Raw genomic sequence first — 13,993 nt, forward strand, 5'->3', positions numbered from 1 at the left:
GCATACAGGTTTATTTAGCATTTCTCATTGTTTTAGTAATCAACCTGTATTGTATTTGCTGAATCCTTTCTGTGTTTACTACAAATCCCACTATAATCCCATAATCTTAGTAAATACTGATCTTTGTTATGTTTTTAAATGTAAACACATTCTAAAAATTGGGAAAACATTCACACAACTTTCAATAGTTTATTCCTGCAAAGCACATCTGATGATTAACATATAGACCGTGAAGCAGACAATGGAAGACATTTTTGGCAATTTATACACAGGAAAACGTTCATATTGATTATGGCACTTTGTCATGCATTTTATTAAAGGGAAATAAACATCTAAATTCTATGAGAGCCAGAATTTATTTATCTCTGACAAGGACGTACTCCCACTAACTGTGTGATTGGTTATGTTTATTCACACTATCAAACAAAAACTTCCTTTATTGATATACACGAAAAGAGGTTTTATTAACCCTACTGAGGACAAACAATTGTGGATTAAAAATAAAATCCATGGACTGCTTTTACTAATTAAAAATATTATAGTCTCAATTTAATGATAATGGGCAAATCTGTAGAGGGAAAAGAGATATTCAATATATTCCCTTACAGATAGGAGGATTAATATTCCAACAGATAGAAATTCACCCTTTTATAATGTTGTAGGATAATTCAATATATATTTGAATTCATTTATTTGCAAACTTATATATGAAATATGTTGATATCTCCTGCATTTATTGGAGGCATTTACAGCTTATATATTAGAGACATCAATAACTCCTAGATTCATTGAATGTGTTCTTCCTAACGTGAATTTATTTTATGGTTAGGAACAAAAAAAGGGGGAGACAAATTTATATTTGATGCATTTGAGGCATTCCTCCTAATTTGCTTCTGACTGTCAGCTCAAACTGGGAAAAAATGGAGGCATTCCTCCTATTAGAAATTGCTCTACATGCTGAACTCTACACGCTAATCTTGTCCCTCTACTACCACTAAGCTACTCATTTGACGATTGTGAGGCGAGTCATACATGGATTGTATATTAAAATGCTGGCACATTGAGTCAGGCATCTGTTCAGCACTGTATAAGGGAGATATTCCCCAATGCTGCCACATGCTCCTGAGCCATCCTCATTTCTTTTTCTATTACTGGTCATAATATGTTCTATTAACAAAAAAATTATATTTCACTAAATGCAATTGTTTACATATCAAAAGAGAATTTAATACTATATTCATTATAAAAAAAAAAAATGAATTCAGATATCTGCTGAACAAAAACATTTAATGATGTGAATACTGCAATGATTATGAATCTACACTGCAATTTAATATCTATTTTGTACTCGGTTTTAAAAACCTCACAGTGACAGCTCATTTTTCCGACAAGTGTTTGAAGCTCCATTGTTATTACATGGTGTCAGGAAGCAATAATAACCTCAATTAATTGCCTTTTATTTGATGGACGCCTCATGGTAAGTAATAATAAATAGAGCAATGTCACCAAAGAAACGTGTTGATTAGCCACCCCCAAAAAGGATTGTTGTATTACAGGAAATTTGGTCGTTCCTATGCTGAAATTGCAAGGAAAGTTGGTGGGATAGTGACTAAATCTGAAGTGCGAAAGTACTTTTTATGTAATAAGGAAACAAAATCACTAAAACCACGCATGGGCTGAAAAAAAGTGCACAAAATCTGTTGATGACCAACGAATGAAAAGGTTGCATTTCAAGGACACAAGCATTTCATCTGAGCTTGAACTGGGTACAACTGGGTGTTTCTAAAATTTAAAGAGTCTATAGTAGAGCCAGAAACGACTAAAGTGGGAAAAAGAACATATTGATTGGACAAAGGATAAGTGGAAGCAGCAAGCTTATTGATTCAGGTATCGACGGATGTAGCCATCTTTATCTTGACCCTGATAGCTTGCTGCAAGGTGATATCACACAATAAAAGTCATTGAAAAGTCATTGAAAAAGTTAGGATAAAGGAACTTGCCACTGTGTATTTAATGCGTTAAAAGTCAAGATACAGATGGCTACATCTGTATGTCAGCAGATGGTATTGACTGATTCATGTAATTGACGGCACGCTGAACGCTACAAAATACAGTAACACTATCCTGGAAAAAAAACTGCACGTTTTAATGGTTTTATTGAGTTTTCTCAAAAGAGTAGAATTATAACAAGTAACATCGATCACAGCCATAGACAATGGACTGTTTTCTATAAAGGTCAACAGATTAAAGAATTGAGTAAAATAACAGTGAAATCATAAAGTCAGCAGAATATATGTTAATTGTACAAATGCAAATACAAGTAGTCTTTGTAAATTAGTATAGGAAAATAAAACTGATCACAATCTAGTAATAGATTATCTATTATGACAGAAAGGGCTATCAGCCCAGGCTGCCTATACACCAGTAAATACGGTCTTTGTAAAATTGCCATATGCAATTATCTTCTCATGTAAGATGTATCAATTAGAGATAGCAATTCCTCTAGGGAAGGGGCATTAGTATTCCTCCAATGTCTTGTCAAGATTAGTTTAGCCATCACTAAAATTTTACAGGTCAGGTTTCTATGTTGGGGAGGAACAATATCCATAGTCCAAAAAAGTAGAGCTAAGTGGGGGAGACATAGGAATTCTGAATCGAAATAAAGATTCTAGCAAAAAACACTTGCTTCCAATGGTCATGTATAATAGGACAATCCCAAAGCGTATGGAGAAGAGTCCCTCTATGACCACAGTTTCTCCAGCAATCTGTTGTACAGTTCGGAAACATCTGGTGTAAACGGTCATTGGTGTAATACCAACGTAAAGTTGTTTTAATGGCAGCTTCTACATGTGAGCTACACTGTAAAGTAGTATGGATCAGTTTGAAAGCTTTCAAACATTATCTATCATCAATTGTTGTTCCTAGTTCTCTCTCCCATAGCCTGATACGGTAAGTCTTACCAAAGCAAAAGTGAACTTTCAGAGTGTTGTGTTTTAAAAATATTTAAGGTATTTTTCCTCTTTATCAAACCAGCCAAGAAGTTTAAGTTTGGAAGTTGATTTCAGGTTGTTATAGTGAGTAATAAAGTGTCTTATTTGTAAAAAAATGAAAAGAACTCGCTTTGTGGTAAGGAGTACTTAAACATTCAAATTGGCTCAGTTGGTCTTGTTCATAAATATGGGAGAGATTTACAATAAGAAATTTTCTCCAGGTAGACAAGTTTAGATTAGAAATGGCAAGTTCAAATAAATCTATGGACACATGCGATCTGGATAGAGACAGTCTATCTAGTGATTTATTCAGGAGATATGACCCGCATAATAATGCAGAAGTTGTAAAAGGCAATATGTGGGAAAGAGGTGAGAAGTTCCAAAATGCTAAAAATAGAAGAGCTTTCAGGTTAGTAGGAGAGATACAGCAAGACTCAATCTGAACCCAGTGTTTGGATAAATTTGCCTGACATCAAAGAGTTAAATGTGCCACTAAAGTGGCTACGTAATATGCATACATATTTGGGATTCCCAAGCCACCCAAATTTTGATCTCTGGTAAGTATATCGGAAGCAATTCTTCGTCTATGGTTCGACCATACAAATTGTATAAGAATATTCATTCTAAAATACTTTCGATACTGCTATCGAAAGGGTTCTGAACAAATACAAAATCTTTGGTAAGCATGGTAAGAGATGGGAGAGTCTAGTCTCTAATAATTTTACATATACAGTGAAGGAAATAAGTATTTGATCCCTTGCTGATTTTGTAAGTTTGCCCACTGTCAAAGACATAAACAGTCTAGAATTTTTAGGCTAGGTTAATTTTACCAGTGAGAGATAGATTATATACAAAAAAAAACAGAAAATCACATAGTCAAAATTATATATATTTATTTGCATTGTGCACAGAGAAATAAGTATTTGATCCCTTTGGCAAACAAGACTTAATACTTGGTGGCAAAACCCTTGTTGGCAAGCACATCAGTCAGACCTTTTTTGTAGTTGATGATGAAGTTTGCACACATGTTAGATGGAATTTTGGCCCACTCCTCTTTGCAGATCATCTGTAAATCATTAAGATTTCGAGGCTGTTGCTTGGCAACTCAGATCTTCAGCTCCCTCCATAGGTTTTCGATGGGATTAAGGTCGGGAGACTGGCTAGGCCACTCCATGACCTTAATGTGCTTCTTTTTGAGCCACTCCTTTGTTGCCTTGGCTGTATGTTTCGGGTCATTGTCGTGCTGGAAAACCCAGCCACGAGCCATTTTTAATGTCCTGGTGGAGGGAAGGAGGTTGTCACTCAGGATTTGACGGTACATGGCTCCATCCATTCTCCCATTGATGCGGTGAAGTAGTCCTGTGCCCTTAGCAGAGAAACACCCCCAAAACATAATGTTTCCACCTCCATGCTTGACAGTGGGGACGGTGTTCTTTGGGTCATAGGCAGCATTTATCTTCCTCCAAACACGGCGAGTTGAGTTAATGCCAAAGAGCTCAATTTTAGTCTCATCTGACCACAGCACCTTCTCCCAATCACTCTCAGAATCATCCAGATGTTAATTTGCAAACTTCAGACAGGCCTGTACATGTGCCTTCTTGAGCAGGGGGACCTTGCGGGCACTGCAGGATTTGAATCCATTACGGCGTAATGTGTTACCAATGGTTTTCTTGGTGACTGTGGTCCCAGCTGCCTTGAGATCATTAACAATCCCCCCCCCCCCCGTGTAGTTTTAGGCTGAGCTCTCACCTTCCTCAGGATCAAGGATACCCCACGAGGTGAGATTTTGCATGGAGCCCCAGATCGATGTCGATTGACAGTCATTTTGTATGTCTTCCATTTTCTTACTATTGCACCAACAGTTGTCTCCTTCTCACCCAGCGTCTTACTTATGGTTTTGTAGCCCATTCCAGCCTTGTGCAGGTCTATGATCTTGTCCCCGACATCCTTAGAAAGCTCTTTGGTCTTTCCCATGTTGTAGAGGTTAGAGTCAGACTGATTAATTGAGTCTGTGGGCAGGAGTCTTTTATACAGGTGACCATTTAAGACAGCTGTCTTTAATGCAGGCACCAAGTTGATTTGGAGCGTGTAACTGGTCTGGAGGAGGCTGAACTCTTAATGGTTGGTAGGGGATCAAATACTTATTTCTCTGTGCACAATGCAAATAAATATATATAATTTTGACTATGTGATTTTCTTTTTTTTTTTTTAAATATAATCTATCTTCTCACTGGTAAAATTAACCTAGCCTAAAAATTCTAGAATGTTCATGACTTTGACAGTGGGCAAACTTACAAAATCAGCAAGGGATCAAATACTTATTTCCTTCACTGTAGCTTAATGTCTGTGTTTGACAAAAATATGGGTCGAAAATTCTGAGGGGTGTCAGCAGGTTTTCAAGTTTGGGGATAGTAAGTCTTTATTTTGTATCAGGAATCTCTTTTCCAACAATGCAGCATTTTTTTTCTCAGTGGGATTCAGCTCCCTGCCACACAGCAAAAATACACTCCTCAACATTGAAATTGCGACACCAAGAAGGGCAAGCCGTAATAACCGAGGAAGTAGCAGTTGTCGCTAAGATGTGCAAATGATCAAATTTTCAAGCACCTAGCTCCAATCTGTGGCACGTGGGAGGGGCATAAAAGCCAGATTGAAAGCAAAGTTTTTTAGCCACACAAAACCTCAAATATCAGATCAAGTGGTGTGAGAGGATTGTGCGATGTTTGTCGACGTATAGATTGTCGCAAACTGAGAGTGACACAATCTTTGAACTGAGAGACCTTGGTTTATCACTCTGGCAGATTGCTACGCGCCTCAGCCGAGATATCAGCTCTGTTCAACGTTGTGTGTCCCGGAGTTTTGGAGAACATCAACGGACGGAATTGACAGCAAAAGGTGTGCGGAGGCGAACTTCTGCACAGATGGATCATCTGATTGGAAGAATGGAGCGTAGTGATCAATTCTGTACTGCAAAAAAATTGGACATCACATCCCAAGCCTAGGGAGGCAACCAGTGTCGACACAAACCATCAGAAGGCGTCTGCACAACATTGGGCTACTAGCCAGACGTCCAGCTACAGGTGTTCCATTGACCACACGCCACCACTCTCAAAGGCTTTTATAGTGCACAGCAAGACGGAAATAGAGGCTGGAATGGAGGTCTATCCTATTCAGTGATGAGTCCCGCTTTTGTTATGGATGCTATGATAGCAAGCAATTGGTCTGGAGACCATGTGGGAAACGCCATGAAGAGGCCTTCACAAGGGAACATCACACCGGTCCTATTCACAGGATTATGGTGTGGGGTGGCATAATGTACGGTAGCCAGACCCCTCTAGTCTTCATTTCAGGTACACTAACAGCTCGGTGTTACATTTGTTTGGTCGTGGAACCCGTGGTACGGCTATTTCTCCAAAGTGTCCCAGAAGTCGTTTTTCAACAGGACAACGCCGGGCTGCATCTTGCTCGTGCTACTCTGAGCAGCCTGCGTGGACTAAACATGCTACCATGGCCGGCAGTGTCTTCGGAAATGTCTTGCATCAAGCATATCTGGGAGGTCATTGGTCGGCAATTGTAAAGGGAATAGCCAGAAGCCAATTTTGATGATTTGCCTGCCCAAGTGCATTCAGCGTGGCATAACATTCCTTAGATAACCATTAATGATCTCATTGATAGCATGCCAAGTTGTGTAAGTGCGTGTTTTTCTGTGTGTGGTGCTCAAACTCGATACTGAATAAATCAAGATGTTTGGAATATTTTGTTTCCATTTTTTTTTATCATATTCATATTATTAACATGTCTATCGATCCTGTGATTTCCACAATTCCAAAACTTCTTCTTCTTGGTGTTGCAATTTCAATGTTGAGGAGTAGAGATGAGCGAACTTATGAAAAGTTTGGTTCGGCTAGTTCGCCGAATTTCACGAAAAAGTTCGATTCGGACCGAACCTGTAATTTCCATGCGCCGAGCATGGTACTGTCCAGGGTGCTGAAAGAGTTAATGGGCTGCACTAACTCTTTCAGCAACCTTGACAGTACCATGCTCGGCGCGCGGAAAATAAAATTTTAATGTAATAAAAAAAAAATTAAAATACGTTCATACTGACATTCCTCCTGTCCGGCCTCCAGCGATGACGTTTCATCCATGTCGCCGCTCACTGCAGCCAATCACAGGCTGTAGTGGCGGTCACGAACGTCACGTGACCACCTCTGCAGCCAATCACAGGCTGCAGCGGCCTCTGCAGCCAATCACACTCTCCTCTCCTGAAATATTCTGTGCTGCTGTGAACTCTGCTCTTACCATTACGTAGCTCTCAGTCTGTTACCTCTCCTCCACTCCTGTCCTCAATAACACCTTCACATGATTGGCAAGTCACCACCCCGCACAAGATCCGCACGTTCATCTCCTGAAATACTCTGTGCTGCTGTGAACTCTGCTCTTACCATTTTGTGGTGACTTGCCAATCATGTGAAGGTGTTATTGAAACTGTATAACCACAGAGAAAAGGGGACCAAACGGCGCTGCTCGTACAGATGTCAAGTAGAATATAAATAAATAAACATATTTATTGTAGAGAAAGGGTCCTTTCTCTAAAATAAATACGTTTATTTATTTATATTCTACTTGACATCTGTACGAGCAGCGCCGTTTGGTCCCCTTTTCTCTGTGGTTATACAGTTAGGGTATGTTCACACGCTAGCTGTCATTTACGGCTGAAATGACAGCCTGTTTTCAGAAGAAAACAGCTGCGTCGTTTCAGCCGTAAATGCTCCTCCTCGTAATATACGAGGCGTCTGTGACGCTCGTATATCTTGAGCTGCTCTTCATTGAGTTCAATGAAGAACGGCTCAAATTACGTCTGAAAGAAGTGTCCTGCACTTCTTTGCCGAGGCAGTCAATTTACGCGTCGTCGTTTGACAGCTGTCAAACGACGACGCGTAAATTACAGGTCGTCTGCACAATACGTCGGCAAACCCATTCAAATGAATGGGCAGATGTTTGCCGACGTATTCTAGCCCTATTTTCAGGCGTAAAACGAGGCATAATACGCCTCGTTTATGCCTGAAAATAGGTTGTGTGAACCCAGCCGCACTCTTTTGACAGCAAACTTGTTTGCGTGTGCACGGATCTGGCAGCAGCTCTTTTGCTCTTGTGACATCTAAACGTTGTCCACAACCCTAGGTGAGCAATTTTCTTGTTGTTTAATTGCCCCTGTGGTTTTATCACTTTTATCTGCACTATGTGGCGCCGTGTCTGTTTCATTTGTTTCTAGTTCAAGGTGTTATTGAGGACAGGAGTGGAGGAGAGGTAACAGACTGAGAGCTACGTAATGGTAAGAGCAGAGTACACAGCAGCACAGAGTATTTCAGGAGATGAGCGTGCAGATCTTGTGCGGGGTGGTGATTTGCCAATCATGTGAAGGTGTTATTGAGGACAGGAGTGGAGGAGAGGTAACAGACTGATAGCTACGTAATGGTAAGAGCAGAGTTCACAGCAGCACAGAATATTTCAGGAGAGGAGCGTGCAGATTCTGTGCTGCTGTGAACTCTGCTCTTACCATTACGTAGCTCTCAGTCTGTTACCTCTCCTCCACTCCTGTCCTCAATAACACCTTCACATGATTGGCAAGTCACCACCCCGCACAAGATCCGCACGCTCATCTCCTGAAATACTCTGTGCTGCTGTGAACTCTGCTCTTACCATTACGTGGTGAATTGCCAATCATGTGAAGGTGTTATTGAGGACAGGAGTGGAGGAGAGGTAACAGACTGAGAGCTACGTAATGGTAAGAGCAGAGTTCACAGCAGCACAGAATATTTCAGGAGAGGAGCGTGCAGATTCTGTACTGGTTGGATCCAGCACGAAGGTAGCGTTAAAATGGAAAGGATTTTCCAAGTTTAATGTGCCAGTAGAATGGCTATTAAAATCAGGACTTGGATGCGCTGTCTGACGTCCTGGTAGTGTAAGGAAGATTAAAGTGTGGAAGGAAAGCCTACGCTTCAGCCATGATTAAGGACGCTCGCAGCGTCTGAAACGCGTAGGCTTTCCTTCAACACTTTAATCTTCCTTACACTACCAGGACGTCAGACAGCGCATCCAAGTCCTGATTTTAATAGCCATTCTACTGGCACATTAAACTTGGAAAATCCTTTCCATTTTAACGCTACCTTCGTGCTGGATCCAACCTCGTTCTTTCTAGTTTATCTACCCAGCGTGTGCCGACACGAGGATCCGTGCATGACCGCTGAGAACCACAAACGCAACAAAGGTGAGCTGGAGGTTCCTCCTTGTATCCATGTTTTTCAGATTCTGTACTGCTGTGAACTCTGCTCTTACCATTACGTAGCTCTCAGTCTGTTACCTCTCCTCCACTCCTGTCCTCAATAATACCTTCACATGATTGGCAAGTCACCACCCCGCACAAGATCCGCACGTTTATCTCCTGAAATACTCTGTGCTGCCTTAAACTCTGTGGACAGGTCAGGATCCTGTTTCTTTTAAATGCTGCTGGGGAACCCGCTCGATCCACTATATAAGGCTGTGCCTCCATCCTCTTCTGTCCCAGTCACTTATTCCCAAGCACTGTAGCGCAGCCTTATATAGTGGATCGAGCGGGTTCCCCAGCAGCATTTAAAAGAAACAGGAATCTGACCTGTCCACAGAGTTTAAGGCAGCACAGAGTATTTCAGGAGATGAGCACGGCCGGGCACGGCCGGCCACGGGCAGCCGGTCGTTTTTCCGAGCCGTGCTCCCATTATAAAGTATAGGAGCACGGCCCGTAAAATAAAAAAATAGAACATGTTCTATCTTTCTAACGGCACGGGCACCATCCCGTGAGAAAATGGGAAGGTACCCGTGGCTAACAGAAGTCTATGGGCCCGCTATTTCGGGTCGTAATTACGACCCGTAATAACGGGTGTTTTTACGGTCGTTTGCATGAGGCCCCGTAATGACATGTGGCTACATGTGTGCACCCGTCATTACGGCAGCGTTGCTAGGCGACGTCAGTAAATAGTCACTGTCCAGGGTGCTGAAAGAGTTAACTGATCGGCAGTAACTGTTTCAGCACCCTGGACAGTGAATTCCGATCAGAATATAGAGTAACCTGTAAAAAAAAAAGACGTTCATACTTACCGAGAACTTTCTGCTTCCTCCAGTCCGGTCTCCCGGCCGTTGCCTTGGTGACGCGTCCCTCTCGACATCCGGCCCGACATTCCTGGATGACGTTACAGCCCATGTAACCGCTGCAGCCAATCACAGGCTGCCGCGGCCTCTGCAGCCAATCACAGGCTGCAGCGGCCTCTGCAGCCAATCACAGGCTGCCGCGTCAGGAAAGAAGGTCGGACTGGAGGGAGAAGAGGGACTCATTACCAAGACAACGACCAGGTACGTATGAAATGCTTTATATTTTATTTTTAATCAGCAGCCTCTCTTCTCTATCAGTGATTGATAGAGACAAGTGGCTCCCGATTTGTATAATATTTTTGACCGGGTTCGGTCAAAACGTGTTCGGCCGAACCCAGTGAAGTTCGGATTCGCTGCGAACCGAACTTTTCCCGATGTTCGGACCGAAACCGGGTTCGGTTATCCCGGTTCGCTCATCTCTATTGAGGAGTGTATTTTTGGCACCGTTCGTGGCACCGTATGAAAAACCTTGTACGAATGAAGTTTCCATCATATAAAAGGCAATTAATTAATTCATGGTATCATGTAATAAGAATGCAAGATCTTCAAATACTTTTCAGCTGAATCGCGGTTCGCTCTGGAGCTATTTTAAACAAATAAATGCTACCCTCCTAAATACTGATAAATGTCAGATTGTAGTGGAGATTGATCATGATTGCAGTATTCACAGCATAACTTTCCTTGCACTGAAGGTATTTTAATTCGTTATTTTGTATTCAATTTAGCATTAATGTCTCTTTCAACTGATATATAAACATTTGAATTGAGTAAAACATACTATTGTCTATAAGCATGCAAAGTTGCAAAACATGAAAATGTTAATTTTTTTATTTTGTCCTCACATTGGAATGTGTAACGGTCTTTGTTTTATATTTGTGCTTTAAACTGCTCGGCCTTTGGTATATAATAAAGGATATGTTATTTATATGAATTAGGCTATATGACTGTTAAAGTGGTTGTCCTCCACTGAACAACTAATGATCTATCCACCGGATAGGTCATCAGTATATCATTGGTGGTGGTCCGACACCCGGACCCTGCATCGTTATGCCGTTCTGGCTGCCTCCGAGTACCGGCTGTTATGGCCCATTATCCGATGTACGGAGCCGGAAGCAGTTGGCTCCGTACATAGCATAGTGGCCGTGCTGCCAAACTGCAGCTCTGCTCCTATTCACTTGAAAAGGAGCAGAGCTGCAGTACTGCTAACTGCTTCCGGCATGTACATCCAGTGCTCGGAGGAAGAGTGGCTTAAAGGTGCTGGGTCCGGGTGTCGAACCCCCACAGATCATGTACTGATAACCTATCCGGTGAATAGGTCATCAGTTGTCCAGTAGTAGACAACCCCTTTAACTGCTTTCTTTTCTTTACTTTTTTCTTCATTTTATGTATCTGTCTTCCAGTTAGCAAAAAAGGACAGTGTGAATGTACCATTAATTTGTTTGTATATCCAGTTGAATTGTTGACAAGTTCACTATGTGTCAACCAGGGCTGCTGCTGAGAATGCTCTAAACTGTTGAAAGACTTCATAATACTCTTGATGTCATGTATTTTGACACATTAAAATATGATTTTCATTATAATATTTCCATTTAGTCTTATGTCTGTTTTTAATTATTTTATATCCTACTTGGAAATGTTTATTGTGGACATCTGGGGAGAATTCTGCAAGAGTTTCCTAGTGCTTTTCTATTTTCAACAATGTTCAATGCATATATAGAAGGGTTCACCACTAGAGATGAGCGAACTTATGAAAATTTAGGTTCGGCAGGTTCGCCGAATTTCGTGAAAAAGTAAGATTCGGACCGAACTAGTTCTGACCGAACCTGTAATACAAGAAAGCCCCTAAAAAGCGTGTATAACACTATTTAAAAGCCCTAGAAGCCCTGTATAACACTCTTAGGTCACTCATGAGTGTATCCAAGTACTTTTGAGCTGTCTTTAAGGCAAAGTTAGTGTCAAAGTTACTCCAACATGTATGGCTATAGGAAAACGGATGGGACACGGTGATAACTAACAGAAACCACTGCACTTGTGCATGTTGTATGCTTAATGCATTGTTAAAAAAGGTACAAAAATTAACCATTTTAGGGGGCTGATGCCTGCCAGGGTTCATACATATAAGGTGGTAAAAGAAGAAGCAAAGGCTTTTGACAAGCCCTCAAAAAATGTACCCTTTATGGTGGCAGATGCCTGCCGGGGTTCTTCCATACATGTATGTAAAAGCAACAAGCAATGGCTTTTGACAAGCCCTCCAAAAATATACCCTTTTTATTGGCAGATGCCTGCCGGGGTTCTTCCATACATGGATGTAAAAGCAACAAGCAATGGCTTTTGACAATCCCTCCAAAAATTGACCCTTTTTATTGGCAGATGCCTGCCGGGGTTCTTCCATACATGGATGTAAGAGCAACAAGCAATGGCTTTTCACAAGCCCTCAAAAAATTGACCCTTTTTATTGGCAGATGCCTGCCGGGGTTCTTCCATACATGGATGTAAAAACAACAAGCAATGGCTTTTCACAAGCCCTCCAGGCCTGCTTGTAGCAGACGGCAGTGGAGGTGTATTGGTGGTAGTAGAGGTAGCCAACACAGACAGCAAGGGTGGTAGTAGTAGTAGCAGCACATTAAAAAAAGAGACTGGACAGTCACAGGACAAAGCCCTGTGGTGGGGGAGGCCTGCTTGTAGCAGATGGCAGTGGAGGTGTATTGGTGGTAGTAGAGGTAGCCAACACAGACAGCAAGGGTGGTAGTAGTAGTAGCAGCAGCACATTAAAAAAAGAGACTGGACGACAGTCACAGGACAAAGCCCTGTGGTGGGGCAGGCCTCAGGCCTGCTTCTAGCAGACGGGCGGCAGTGGAGGTGTATTGGTAGTAGTAGAGGTAGCAAACAAAGACAGCAAGGGTGGTAGTAGTAGTAGCAGCAGCACATTAAAAAAAGAGTGGACAGGAGAGAATCCCGTAGTAGCAGGCGGCAGTAGCAGGCGGCAGCGGCAGCAGCAGCAGCAATGTCAGATCTAATCAGTGGCATCAGGCACAGGGGTTTTAAAATCCTCACCGATCCACGCTTGATTCATTTTCAGAAACGTGAGATTTTCCAAGCTGTTGGCGGACAATCTTGTTTGCTTAGGGGTGACGAAGCCCCCTGCCGCGCTGAATACCCTCTCCGACGCTACACTGGAGGGTGGACAAGACAGTACACCCATGGCAAACTGGGCCAGTTCTTGCCAATGATCCAATCTGCTGACCCAGAAGTCCATGGGGTCTGGGATCAGCATTTCTGACGGAGAAAGGGCACAGTCCAGGTACGAGTGTACGAGTTGTCGGGGTATTGGATGTAAAAATTTTGTTATCATATTTTCCAAACTGAATTGGCTGCTGCTGCTGCCGCTGCTGCCGCGGCTGCCGCCTATAGCAGAGGTAGCTCTGCCAGAGGCGGTGGAACGATGAGACAGTGGGGAGCGGAGAGTGGCCCCCCGGTCAGACATGCTTGCAGCAGGTGTTTGCCGTTTGAAAACCATGGCAAGCTGGCTGCATAGCTTCTCTCGATAATAAGCCAATTTTGCCTCCCTCTCGGAAGGCGCAAAAAACTCCCCCATTCTGGCTTTATACCGAGGGTCTAAAAGTGTGGCTATCCAGTACTCATCTCTTTGCTTCATGCTAACAATACGACAGTCAGCGCGCAAGTAACGAAGCAGACAGCTCGCCATCCTGGCGAGCGTTTCAGAGGGCCCGGTTGGTTCCATCTCCGCCCATACTGCCATGGTTGTCCATCATCAAGGTCGTCGTCAGACTCGTCATCACCACCATCACTGTCATGAT

The 13,993-nt window shown here is 42.4% G+C and overlaps 1 protein-coding gene across 5 annotated transcripts in view; it reads right to left on the bottom strand.

Annotated features, from left to right (window-relative positions):
• HMGCLL1 (3-hydroxy-3-methylglutaryl-CoA lyase like 1) overlaps window positions 1-13,993 on the bottom strand; it is a 132,481-nt gene that overhangs the window by 14,436 nt on the left and 104,052 nt on the right. The window lies entirely within an intron of this gene.

This window comes from Rhinoderma darwinii, chromosome 4 (genome assembly GCF_050947455.1).
Source record: "Rhinoderma darwinii isolate aRhiDar2 chromosome 4, aRhiDar2.hap1, whole genome shotgun sequence".
Classification (NCBI taxonomy): domain Eukaryota; kingdom Metazoa; phylum Chordata; class Amphibia; order Anura; family Rhinodermatidae; genus Rhinoderma; species Rhinoderma darwinii.